Raw genomic sequence first — 13,820 nt, 5'->3', positions numbered from 1 at the left:
TTTTATTGGATTTGCTCTAAACATAACACTTTGTATTCAGAACAAAAAGTGAATTGCTTTGTCACATTTTTTGCAGTGTTGCAAACAGGATGCATGTTTTGTAATATTTTTATTCTGTATAGGCTTCCTTTTCACTCATCTAGGTTAGTTTTGTGGAGTAACTACAATGTTGTTGATCCATCCTCAGTTTTCTCCTATCACAGCCATTAAACTCTGTAACAGTTTTAAAATCACCATTGGCCTTATGGTAAATCCCTGAGCGGTTTCCTTCCTCTTCGGCAAATGAGTTTGGAAGGACGCCTGTATCTTTGTAGCGACTGGATGTATTGATAGACCATCCAAAGTGTAATGAATAATTTCACCATGCACAAAGCGATATTCAATGTCTGCTTTAAAATTTTTTTTTTTACCCATCTACAAATAGGTGTCCTTTGCGAGGGACTGGTAAACCTCCCTGGTCTTTGTGATTGAATCTGTGTTTGAAATTCACTGCTCAACTGATGGCCTTAGAAATAATTGTATGTGTGGGGTACAGAGATAAGGTCGTCATTAAAAAAAACGAATACTTATTGACTCAAGACATTTCAGCTTCATTTCTTTTATTAATTAGTAAACATTTGAAAAAACATAATTCCACTTTGACATTATGGGCTATTGTCTGTAGGCCAGTGAAAACAAATCTAAATGTAATCCTTTTAAATTCTGGCTGTAACACAACAAAATTTGAAATATGTCAAATGGTGTGAATAGTTTCTAAAGGCACTGAATGTGTGTGTGAGGCAGGTTGGTGAGCCAGCTCTTTCATTGACCACAGAAATACCCAGGTCAGCTCTACGTTACTCTACATTTCAGTTCCTCGTGGCAGAGAGAGACAAGGAGTGATATAAAGTTTGGAATAGAGAGAAAGCATGTGAATCCCCTAAACAGTTCAAGAGAGACCAACAGCACCGCAAGAGTTTCGAGGATAGAAAACCCATGAATGTTTCTCTCATTGAGACAATCACACACATTATTCATTACACAACAGCCTTTATTAATCATATTCAATAATAGATTAAAAAACATATTTTGACTGTTATTATGTTTACTAAGCACACACACTAACACAAACACTTTCACCTGTACCCTATTTGAATAGCTGGAGCGCACCCTGCTTAAATCTCTGCAGTCTTTTCAAACCTGCAATGGTGAGTCATAAAGGAAAGAGGGGAGAAAAGCAGTGTTCAATGTGGAATCAGGCCTATAGTATTCTGAATAATATCAGAGATGAAGAGGCAAAGCGAGAGGATTTACTCTGCCCAAAATATGGTCGTGTGATAAGTGGGGATTTTTTTGTATGGAGGTCTATGAGACAGATATGAATTACGTGAGGTTTATTTAATCTGATACAAGTTTCGTAATGTTTAGGCTGTTACAAATGTACTGATATAAGTGGATTCACGTGGAATTCCTGCACGACTTAGTTCAGGTTGGAATGGTCCCACCTGATCTTGCCTCCCGCCTGCATTCCATCGTTGAGGACATGTATTTCCAATGTTAGAGCAGTCACTTGACTATCTTGTCTATATAATAGATTGTCTTTGATAATACAGTATTTAATGCAGTAGTTATATGGCACTTCCTACACAATGTGTGATCTGCAAGGCTAGCCTGCCCTCTTCTGGTGAATTGAAGGGAAAGGCAATGCATTCAACATTGCCTTTAACAATGTAAACCATGGCGACAGGACACCCTCTAACCTAAATAAAGTCAAAGCTTATACACCACAAAAGTATGTGGACACCCCTTGAAATTAGTGCATTCGGCTATTTCAGCCACACCCGTTGCTGACAGGTGTTTAAAATTGAGCACACAGCCATGCAATCTCAATAGGAAAACATTGACAGTAGAATGGCCTGTACTGAAGAGCTCAGTGGCATTCAAAGTGGTACCGTCATAGGATGCCACCTTTCCAACATGTCAGTTAGTCAAATTTTTGCCCTGCTAGAGCTGCCCCGGTCAACTGTAAGTGCTGTTATTGTGAAGTGGAAAAGTCTAGGAGCAACAATGGCTCAACTGCTAAGTGGTAGGCTACACAATCTCACTGAACGGGACCTCCGAGTGCTGAAGCGTGTAAAAATCATCTGTATTCGGTTGCAACACTCACTACCGAGTTCCAAACTGCCTCTGGAGGCAACGTCAGAATAATAACTGTTTGTCGGGAGCTTCATGAAATGGGTTTCCATGACCAAGCAGCTGCACACAAGCCTAAGCTCACCATGCGCAATGCCAAGCGTCGGGCTGGAGTGGTGTAAAACCCGCCGCCATTGGACTCTGGAGCAGTGGAAATGCGTTCTCTGGAGTGATGAATCACGCTTCACCATCTGGCAGTCTGACGGACGAATCTGGGTTTGGCGGATGCCAGAAGAACGCTACCTGCCAGAATGCATAGTGCCAACTGTAAAGTTTGGTGGAGGAGGAATAATGGTATGGGGCTGTTTTTCATGGTTCGGGCTATTCCCCTTAGCTCCAGTGAAGGGAAATGTTAACGCTACAGCATACAATGACATTCTAGACGATTCTGTGCTTCTAACTTTGTGGCAATAGTTTGGGGAAGGTTCTTCCCTGTTTTAGCATGACAATTCCCCCGTGCACAAAGTGAGGTCCATACAGAAATGGTTTGTCAAGATAGGTGTGGAAGAACTTGACTTGCCTGCACAGAGCCTTGACCTTAACCCCATATGATCGCCAAACATCAGTGCCTGACCTTACTAATGCTTGCGCCTGAATGGAAGCAAGTCCCCGCAGCAATGTTCCAACATCTAGTGGTTAGCCTTCCCAGAAGAGTGGAGGCTGTTATAGCAGCAAAGGGGGGACCAACTCCATATTAATGCCCATGATTTTGGAATGAGATGTTCGACGAGCAGGTGTCCACATACTGTTTGTGTATTTCTGCCTCTGATGTCTGTATTGAAGAGAGAGAGAGAGGGTAAGACTAGGGAAAACAGAGAGTTAAATCCAAAAGAACATTGGGGTTAAGGAGTAATAACAGTAGAACAAGGGCACTAAAGCTAACCCATCCCATGGAGGAAGGGTGGGAGACATGGAGAGGGCTGTGTGTGTCTCTGTGGGGTCATCTGAAGGTATTTATAGCTACTTCCTCTTGCGCTCCCTGTTGCCATGACGTCATTCATGTAAGTCTGTGTGTGTGTGTGTGTGTTTCCTGTAGCGTGTCTGTTTAACATTTGAGTCATTGAGCACTCTCTTATCCAGAGCAACTTTCAGGAGCAATTTGAGTTAAGTGCCTTGCTCAAGGGCATATTTTCAGATTTTTCACAGTCGGTTCAGGGATTCAAACTAGCAGCCTTTAGGTTACTGGTCCAACGCTCTGAACCACTAGGTTACCTGCCTACAATTTACAATTTAGTCATTTAGCAGACGCTCTTATACAGAGCAACTTACAGTAGTGAATGCATACATTTCATGCATTTTTTTTTTTTGTACTGGCCCCCCGTGGGAATCAAACCCACAACCCTGGCGTTGCACACACCATGCTCTACCAACTGAGCCACAGGGAAGACATGCCTAGACACATCTGTTGTGAGATGGGTGGTCCTGTCCCACCAGCGCCGACATCAGCCGGTCACAGCCAATCAGATGGCGACCCCTCCCCGTTTCATGCTTCGGCTCGGCCGGCATTCCAAAAGCACGGCACTATATTCCGGGAGCGTTCCCGAGTCAGGCAGCGCAAACATCCCACTCCCGGCTGAAAGAGGGCACCGCTGAGAGTGTAGGATGTTTACACTGACTGAAGCCCGGAGAGGTCATAGGTCGGAAGTTAGAACTCACTCTTACCCACAGATCAAGGATAAGATTACCCTAATCATAAACTTTACAGGACTGCATACCAATACACCTTAACAGCGTACTTTCCTTGTCCCCTTTCCTTCAAGTACACTGTTTGGTAAAAGGACTTGACAAGTTTCCACCGTGTTGCTTGCCAGTGGTCAGAAAGGGAAGTAGATAAAGGTAGTATCCTAGACAAGGAAAGGAATTTCAAACTATTGAGATGCAGCCCATGATGAGGAAAACAAGATGGCAGACGACTCCCACGGAATAGCATTATCTGACATTTGAGATCCCTGGGCCCCTGTTCAGCTTTCCCTCATCCCTCCGCCTCTCTTCTCTCCTGAGGATGTAAAGTCTCCCTGCCACTGTTAATCAACTGGCCTGAACAGAGCCTGACAGTCATTTCCTATCCTCCCTCTCCCTTTCTCCCACTCTCTTATTCTGAACTCCTTTGGGCACAGTCATCAGAGATGGTGCTAACAGACACACAGCATAAGGAAAAGTAGCAGTGTGTGTGTGTGTCCAGTTTGTTCACTTTTCAGTGGTCATGAGGGAAAGGAGACACAGTAAGGAAACCATCTAACTGAACTAAGAGAATTGAGACTCATCCATATTTGTAATCACTGTGGGTTTGCTCCCCTGGGATGGCCTGTCAAACTGAGAGCTGTCCAGAGTGCTGAAACAGGGTGTGCGCCCCTAAACATATTTGGATTTAATTGATCAATTCATGTCACAGAATGCCTAGAGTCCACACTACAGGTCTAAGACGCTAAATAAAAGGGAGGCGTGACAATCAGTAGGAATGTGGCCCTTGCAGGAGTATGACTTATTGCTCTAGCTAGCGTACGCCTCTGTTTGGCTCTATGTGCGCGCTAGAGTAAACCTCTTTGTTTTTATGGCAGACACAGTTGACTCTGTAAGCCTAATAGTGATGGCTATAACAGTTGTTGCTATGTAAAAATATCTGTATAGTAGTTGCGATGATAATAGCAGTTGGCAGCTGCAAACATCCGACTGAAAGCCCTATATGAAACACCAGCTTTCAGTCAAGGATGTTTACAGTAGCCCATACTGCCAGTTGTCAGTTGTCCTGGAGAGTGTATATGCACACTGCTAAAACCACACACCAGGCATTAGTTGAACTATTCTTTAGTAACATACAGCATAGCCATATGTATAGCTCCAGTTCAGTTTGGCTAACTATCGCCATGTTAGCACCAAAGGTCCCACAACATGCTAACTACATTGTTATTGTATTGGAACAGTTGGTGTTGACATGGCGCCTTTCAAAAATCCCATATCTCCAACAAACTTGGCTCTATAGCTACAGCTCTGGAGTCCAGTATAGGGTCACTGGTCTCCAGTATGTTTTCTCTGCCTTTCCTTTGTTGTCCTGTAAGCATGTGACATTCCACGACGGCAGCCCCCCCACACAATGTACTGGCGTCATATTTCCCATGTAAACACCACACAGGGCTTCTGTTTAGCCATCACACACACTCCCACAGGCACACAAACACACACACAGATACATATAGGCTTACACACACACACACACACACACACACACACACACACACACACACACACCACACACACACACACACACCACACACACACACACACACACACACACAGTGAAATAAACTGATTGCCCCTTCACACAAAAAGCAGTGTGTCTGCACTGTAGAACTCTCTCCCAGTGGCCTTTCCACCCCTGATCCCTCAACCAAAACTCTGACTTCCTGCCTCCCCCTGTCTCCTCCTCCTCCTCCCACCATGCAATCAAAGTGGCCATTTCTGTGTTTACCATACACACTCTCCCACACCCGCCCTAACTCTGCTGTGTGACACTGGTGAGTCTCTAAATGTAGGGGATAAATGTCTATGCTGTGTGTAGTGTTCTTCAAAAGTTTTCCACAAGTGTGTGTGTGTGTGTGTGTGGGCCTACATGTGCTTGTGCATGTAATCACATGTGTATGCTGTGAAAAGATAAGGTGAGGAATGCATCACTACATTCTATAGCCCTCCCACCTTATTCCAAGTGCTCTACCACCTAATCCTGTTTTACCACAGGAACCAACTCTACCTTTAATTCACATTGAGTGGACAGTTTAAGTGTGTTACTGTTGGGCTAACGTCCTTGGAATGTCTGTTTTCCTCTTCACCTGTGATACCATCACTAGCATGGTCGGGTGTGTGTTTGTCTGTATAATATACACAGTACATGTACGTAAATGTATGCGTGGCTGTCTATGTGTATGTCATAGTCGTATGTATGTGTGTCTGGAAACTATGTACAGTACATGTGTCACAGTGTATCTGTGAGTGTGTGTATCTGTGAGTGTGTGTATCTGAGTGTGTGTATCTGTGTGTGTGTACCACGGCACTGCTCAGGCTGACACTCCATGCCTCCCTCCCAGTGCTCAGGTCACTGAGGGAACAAAGCAAACTTTATCAGAATACTGCAATCCCACATTCCCCGGATTCTTAGCACTTGGCAACCGGCGAGCACACAGAGCGGAGGAGGGAGATGGGGGAGGGAGGGAGGGAGAGAGAGAGGGGGGGAAGGGTGGGAAGCACTGCCTTTCAGTTCTATTTCCATACAGTAGCATTCCTCACTCTTCAAGACGGACCATTCCCGCTGTACTCATAGGTCCAAAACCTCTCCTGCTAAAAGTATCACGTCTGTAATGTGTTATGCATGTGTTGTAATTCCATGTGTCCCTTATGAGGTGCCTTCGGGGTCCTAAATCAAATACAATGTGTAAATGTGTCGGTCACGAACTGAGGGCAGTGTGACCTGTAAATGTTAACATGGTATACTGTATTGAGGGCAGTGTGACCTGTACATGTTAACATGGTATACCGTATCAAAGGTCCCACCCTTTTATAGTGCATTCTCTGTCTCCGTGGAAGGTGTCAAAGTCAAAGCAAGGTTATGACTCCACCCACAGAAGACAGAGTAGTGTGATATAGGAGGTCGTGGGATACAGTGAAGAAAGGGTTAACGTTAGCTTCTACAGTAGCAGACTGAGTGGCAGTGTGTGTCTGAGGACTTTACTGCAAACAAGCTGGTAATGAGAGGTGCTGAGTTTACAGTGCTCTATCTCTGGGCTTCTGTGAGCTCTTGGTCACTCTCAAATTAGAACACAGACACACAAACACTGGACGGAGAACCCTGAATCTTGCTCGGATCAAGGGCCTCAATCATCAAAGCATTCCACCTAAAATCACGCCTGAGCCACATTTCTCTTGCCTGCCTGTTGGCAGACACACACACACTGCAGCGTAGCAGACCTCACAAGAGGAGAAAGGGGGCCAACAAACAGACTATCACTGCCTCCAGTTGACAGGCTTCCTACAACAGCACAGTCTACAGATCTCAGTGACTACAGTGAAACCCACTAAGGTCAGGTTTGTATCGGTCCCATCACCATAGGATTGGATGATGCGTCACTGATCCTAGATCTGTGTCTGAGACAACTTGATCGTCTTCTGTTTAAGTGTTTAAGGGAGAAAATAACCTTTTAAAAAATCCATGTTCCTTATTTTCATTGTGGAATGAATCCTCCACTATGCAGAGTGGGTTTCTCTACTGTAGCCTCACATTCTTTTAATTGTACCTTTATTTACAATGACGGCCTACCCTAACCCAGACGACGCTGGGCCAATTGTGCACCGCGCTATGGGACTCCGAATCACGGCCGGTTGTGATACAGCCTGGAATCGAACCAGGGTCTGTAGTGACGCCTCTAGCACTGAGACGCAGTGCCTTAGATCGCTGCGCCATTCGGGAGCATGAAGACCTAGACATAATAATTATAAACACCATGCTCTTCGCCTATGCAGACTTGTGACATCCATACTCCTTGGCTATGCAGGCTTATAACCTCCAAACCACCTAGCATTGCAGATTATTGTTCCAGCCAGCGGCCACCATCTTTTGCTTTAACATAAACAACTCTCAACCATGCTCATAGCCGCTCTGCTGTAACCTCAACACTGCTCCTCTATGACAATTGATGACCTCATTCACACCACTAGCTTATGAAGTCATATGACCGCCACACTCCTTGCCTACGTAGGTTTGTGACCTTCCCATTCCGCAACCATGAATTCTTATGGAAGGCCCTAAAAATTGTCAAAGACTCCAGCCACCCAATTCATAAACCGTTCTCTCTGCTACCGACTATGTGACAGACCCTTTTTGCTCTTTTGACTCCTCACATACACTGCTGCTACTGTCTAATTCCTATCCTGTTGCCTAGTCACTTTATCCCTACCTATATGTACATATCTACCTCAATTACCTCATACCCCTACACATCGACTCAGTTATTCATTGTGTTATTATTTTTTCTATAATTTCTATTTTTTTCTCTCTGCATTGTTGGTAAGGGCCTGTAAGTAAGCATTTCACTGTTAGTCTACCCCTGCTGTTTACAAAGCATGTGACAAAAAAATGTGATTTGATTTATGACCTTCAATCTCCTGAAGCCTTATGAAGGCTTGTGGTTGTCACACTGCCTGGGATGTGTGTGTTTAGCTCAGTCCTTCGGTCCGGACATGTGTTTCCATACCCTATCTGATAGCACAGACCCTGCCCCCTTAACCCCCTCTCATCTTTTCTCGCTCAAGCTTTTTCCGAGAAACTCTGAGACGCCCCAGGGTGGCAGTCAGATGACCTTGGGACAGGGCTCTGCCGGGACTTTATCGAAACGCTGGTATTCCGAGCACGATCGTGAACGCTAACAGGACAGGTGAGCCATGACACTGGAACACTGATTAACACTGCTAACTCTCAAAGGTCTGCCAGGGGTTAACGTCCTGACACCCGTGATCCCAATACAAGTGGAGCAGAACAATTTCCTGCATAATACTAAGCTTGAGAGAGAACAATTTAACAGTCAGTCATGGTGGTGGGTCTAAACTTAATGGGTGAAAGAGTGTGTGTGCATGTGGATGTGTTTAACTATACTTGTGGGGTCCAGAATTCCCAACAAGAATAGTAAACTAACAAAAATGTGTCCAACTGGGGACATTTTGTTAGTCTCCACAAGGTCAAATGCTATTTCTAGGAGGTTTAGAGTTAAGGTTAGAAAAAGTGTTAGGGTTAGAATTATGTTTAGGGTTAGGAGGTAAGGTTAGGGCTAAGGTTAGGTTTTGGGGTTACGGTTAGGATATGGGAAAAAATGATTTTTAATGGGACTAAATTGTGTCCCCAAAAGGTTAGTTATTTAAGACTGTGTGTGTGTGTGAGAGAGAGAGAGTTGATGTGTATGTGCTTGTATGTGTTTGTGCTCTTGCATTCATGTTTGTGAGTGGGTGTGTCTCCACAGTGAAAGAAGAATGTCTAACTCACACTCCCGGCCCAGTATAAACTCCATACCCTGGCCTGTTCTGAGAGACAGGAAGTGCTCCTATCATCTCCATGGGAAAGAGTGGAGCCGGAGACCCCTCCTCAAACAGAAGGCGGGTTTAGATCAACACACAAAACAGGTTCTCACACACAAAGAGCTTCCCTTTACAATACCTTACAGAAAACCACTAACCCTTACAGTTTAACTATCACTCTTTAGAGGTGAAAATCATGTCATGCTTTTCAGATGGGTGTTATATAGACACATTTGGAGGTAGAAGTAAAATAAAGAGTACCTGAGCCATATCTATAACTTGGGGGTATAATAAACAATATATAAAAAGTCAGTTATAAGCCTAACTAGCACACTAGGCTATTTATCCCTGAATAAATTGTGCAATTTTTTGTTTTCAACAATCAATTCTTATTTATAAATGTTTCTAAGCATGATTTCCTTTGTTTCTAAAGATTCAATAATAGTCTTGTCTGCACCATGAAATAGAAGCGCTTTCTTCCCGCCATGAATGGCTGGCTATTCTCCGAGCCTTACAGCGCCATTGAACTGCTTGGGGATGCAATTGACACATCCCAGTGGAACTGCCGAGATGCGCCATGAATATTTTTTTCTCCCTGAGGAAACAGAGGAGGTGGAATAGGTGAGTGAGGTTTAGGCTCTTCCAAAAGCTATCATTGTTTTCTTTGGACATACTCTAGGCTACTTACCGCTTCACCTCATCAACGAAAATGTAAAAAGTTGACTGCGTTAGGCAAGTTATGCCGGTCCGGGACGAATAAACTCTCCGCTTTCACGGTACAGGCAGCCCGATATGTCTTGATAGATAGTAGGTTGTACCGTAGAGTTTGCAAGAATGGACAACCGCCGGTATCATGCTGCGTTAAAATCAGTCTCCGTAGTGTCTCTGACAATGCCAACCTGGACACAACATTCCCAGTCGAGGCAGTTCAGTTGTCTTCAGATAAAGTTCACAATAACACCAGAAAATTATCCAGAAAAACACACTTATCTGGCTGTAAAGTGTGGATGTACAGAACTGCAAAATGTTAAAATCTTCTGAGGGGACAGTTGCCGGGAAAAAGCGTCCTTGTCCTCCGTCTTTTTCGAGCTGTCACCCTTTCTTCCGTCCTGTCAGTCTGGAGTTTTTCTATTAAGATTCTTGGACTCGAGTCCCTCCCCTTTCTGGCAGAGCTGACCAATGGCAGACCGGACTGTGCGCATCAAAGGGGAAATAATAGCCTGTTCACTAACGTAACCTTGCGGGCGTCCTTCCGTTGCCATCCATGACCTCCAACTGTCCGTCGGTGTTCCAAGGCTCCGGAATAGCACCTCCATCCGTTATCTTTTACGCAGGCAACATTGAATTAGTGGTGAGTTGACAATTTCCCTTAAACGCACACACACACACACACACACACACACACATCCCTCTGCAATGTGTTCCTCTATAGTTTTCACCTGGCCTATGGAATCTGTGAAATGAAATGACCAATGTGCCCATTGCCCATTGCCCTACTGAAGAAATTAGAATAGTAGCCTCATAATAAACTGTCATTTTGGGTCAGATATTATAGATTAATAGGAGAACAGGAAATAAACTTTTTATGTCTCTGATGCCCTTGATCACTTTCACACATGCATGCAGATGCCCATGCCTCTCCCCCCTATTTCCAAAGCAATGTTTAGGACACAAACCAGCCTTGCCAGGAGAAACCAGCAGGGTAGTAGAGCAGGTTTGACTGTCAGAGGAGAGTTTCTGTGTTTGTACTCATAGCAGTAATGTGAGATGGGGGTTGTCTCAGAGTGAGTGGCAGTGACACCCAAAGCACCTTCAGATCCCTCTATACCACACATGTCCTGTCTCAATCAAATCGATCCCATTTTGGGGATGACATCTCAGGTGACAAATGGCATCATTTATCTCCTTTCGATCACCAATACTGATTTGAGCAGGCAGGATTGTTTTTTTTTGTAACACCAGTGCAGGGGAAGGATAGGAGACTGGAAGGGGACACCACTTCCGACTATTGAAATGAAACACAAGGGTTCAGTCAGAATTTCTAAACCCCTACATTTTACAGACTATTGAGATGAGATACAACGGAAACCAACTAAAGCAAATTGCTTTTGTGACAATCTTTATATTCTGCGCCATCTAGTGGAGTAAACCGAGCTGTACATGACCTTTGCCAGTAGGCCACAACACATGTAAGGTGAAAGGGACAACCCATATGTAACTTTGTCTGTAAATTTGCTAGTATTTATGGATGCCATGAACCATCATGGCTTTTAAGGACTCCAAATGAGACATAGTCTATGTTTGTTTCAAAAACAAGCTTTATTCCTGAATTCCCATATTTACATTTGATCAACACTTTCCAAATACTGGCTCTAAATATGAGCATTGATTTGAGGATTAGAAAACATTGCAATAATACTGATTGCTACACATTTATGGTAAGAGTCTATGGGACGGAAACATGTCAATTCAGTGCAGTCTATCAATTGTTTGTGTGTCTGAGTGTGTCGTCTAGGCTCTTCTATGCTCTTTCCATGCCTCCCTCTGTCCCTCTCTCTCTCTTTCCTATGTGTGTGTGTTAGTGTCAGTCATCTATACTCTGTATTATTTTGTTTTATTGTATAATAATGTACTATTCTCCACTACAAGCCATAGTGTTTTGTGTGTGTGTGTGTTTTAGTGGGGGTGGTCTATGCTCTTTGTGAAGTGTTCTCCAGTGTACAGGCCATCTGCAGGCTGTTGAAGCGAGCGGACCATAAACCATGGGGGTCCACCACCATTTCACCCAGACCTACCACACTCCTTCATATAGGCCGGGGCCTCGTCTGCTGCTGCCTTCTCACTGCAGGGTACACACACCAGGGAGAGCGGATGGATGAATTCATGCATGGATGAAAGTATAAATGGACAAATGAAGGAATGGATGTTTAGCCCAATGCAACATTACCGGCTTCAGTCTATCACTCTGTCTTTATAAATCATATGTGTGTCTGTGTGACACTGTGTGTTTGTGTGTGAGAGAGATAGTTACCTTGCTCCATGTGGAACAGGATGAGTTTAGCCATGAGTTTGGATGTGTGACCTTCATGATGGCTTCTCCATATCCTGTGGGGGACACTGCTCCCACCTTGTTATCAGCATAACCCCCACATCCTGACACACACACACACACACACACACACACACACACACACACACACACACACACACACACACACACACACACACACACACACACACACACACACACACCACACACACACACACACACACACACCCTTCTACGAAAGAAAAAGGATAAAAGTATTGGGACAGTGACACAATTGTTGTTGTTTTGGCGCTGTACTCTATCACTTTGGATTTGAAATTATACAGTGACAGGTGCAGACTGTCAGCTTTAATTTGAGGGTATTTTCATCCATATCGGGTGAAGATGTCCACTAAACATAGAATCACCGTGTATCCATCTCTGACCACAGATAACTTCAGAACAAATTTGACCACAAATATAAAGTTGCGAATGTCTTTGCAAGCGATGTATAAAAATATGCTTCTACTGAAAACAGAGATGACTGCATTAAAACATAAACAGTAGGCCAGGGCTGCCCAACCCTCTTCCTGGAGATCAACCGTCCTGTGGGTTTTCAGTCCAACCTTAATTTAACACACCTGAATCTACTAATTAGCTACTCAACAAGATCTTAACTAGCTGAATCAGATACGCTAAATTAGGGTTGGACTGAAAACCTACAGGACAGTAGATCTCCAGAAAGAGGGTTGGGCAGCCATGCAGTAGGCTATAGTCCTATTTATTCAATCATAGTGAATTACATTTCATGTTCAATCAATTGAGTTCTATTTTGCTACTTGTAGGCTACTGTGTGTAAATTGTCTCAATATATTTCATGATCTGTAGTCTAACGTGTGCAATGACGTGCCAAATCGGTGATTTTGTGAATTTTTATTGGGTAAGCTTAAGAATAAACTGCATCAATTTGCAGACTGTGGTCCATCTATTGTAATCTTTGCCTAGTCCAGATATTAGTCAGTCAGCCTATACATGTGCATGTCTAGACAGCTCAAGGTGTACTCTTAAGGAGGTTTACATACACATTAGCCAAATACATTTAAACTCAGTTTTTCACAATTCCTGACATTTAATCCTTCTAAAAATTCCCTGTCTTAGGTCAGTTAGGATCACCACTTTATTTTAAGAATGTGAAATGTCAGAATAATAGTAGAGAGAATGATTTATTTCAGCTTTTATTTCTTTCATCACATTCCCAGTGGGTGATAAATGTACTTACACTCAATTAGTATTTGGTAGCATTGCCTTTAAATTGTTTAACTTGGGTCAAACATTTCTGGTAGCCTTCCACAAGCTTCCCACAATAAGTTGGGTGAATTTTGACCCATTCCTCCTGACAGAGCTGGTGTAACTGAGTCAGGTTTGTAGGCCTCCTTGCACGCACATGCCTTTTCAGTTCTGCCCACACATTTTCTATAGGATTGAGGTCAGGGCTTTGTGATGGCCACTCCAATACCTTGACTTTGTTGTCCTTAAGCCATTTTGCCACAACTTTGTACGTATGCTT

At 43.8% G+C, this 13,820-nt stretch overlaps 2 long non-coding RNA genes across 2 annotated transcripts; one reads left to right on the top strand and one right to left on the bottom strand.

Annotated features, from left to right (window-relative positions):
- Positions 1–582: 582 nt before the first annotated feature.
- On the bottom strand, positions 583–10,437 carry LOC106607133 (uncharacterized). Its single transcript, XR_001329162.3, has 3 exons — positions 9,914–10,437; positions 9,683–9,820; positions 583–2,944 (listed from the first exon to the last, which is right to left on the bottom strand). It is a non-coding gene; the product is annotated as an uncharacterized LOC106607133 (long non-coding RNA).
- On the top strand, positions 8,440–13,225 carry LOC145879612 (uncharacterized). Its single transcript, XR_014392488.1, has 2 exons — positions 8,440–8,591; positions 9,171–13,225. It is a non-coding gene; the product is annotated as an uncharacterized LOC145879612 (long non-coding RNA).
- The last annotated feature ends 595 nt before the right edge of the window (positions 13,226–13,820 follow it).

Source organism: Salmo salar, chromosome 01 (genome assembly GCF_965601325.2).
Source record: "Salmo salar chromosome 01, fSalSal1, whole genome shotgun sequence".
Lineage (NCBI taxonomy): Eukaryota > Metazoa > Chordata > Actinopteri > Salmoniformes > Salmonidae > Salmo > Salmo salar.
This window is presented reverse-complemented; position numbering and strand designations above follow the sequence as displayed.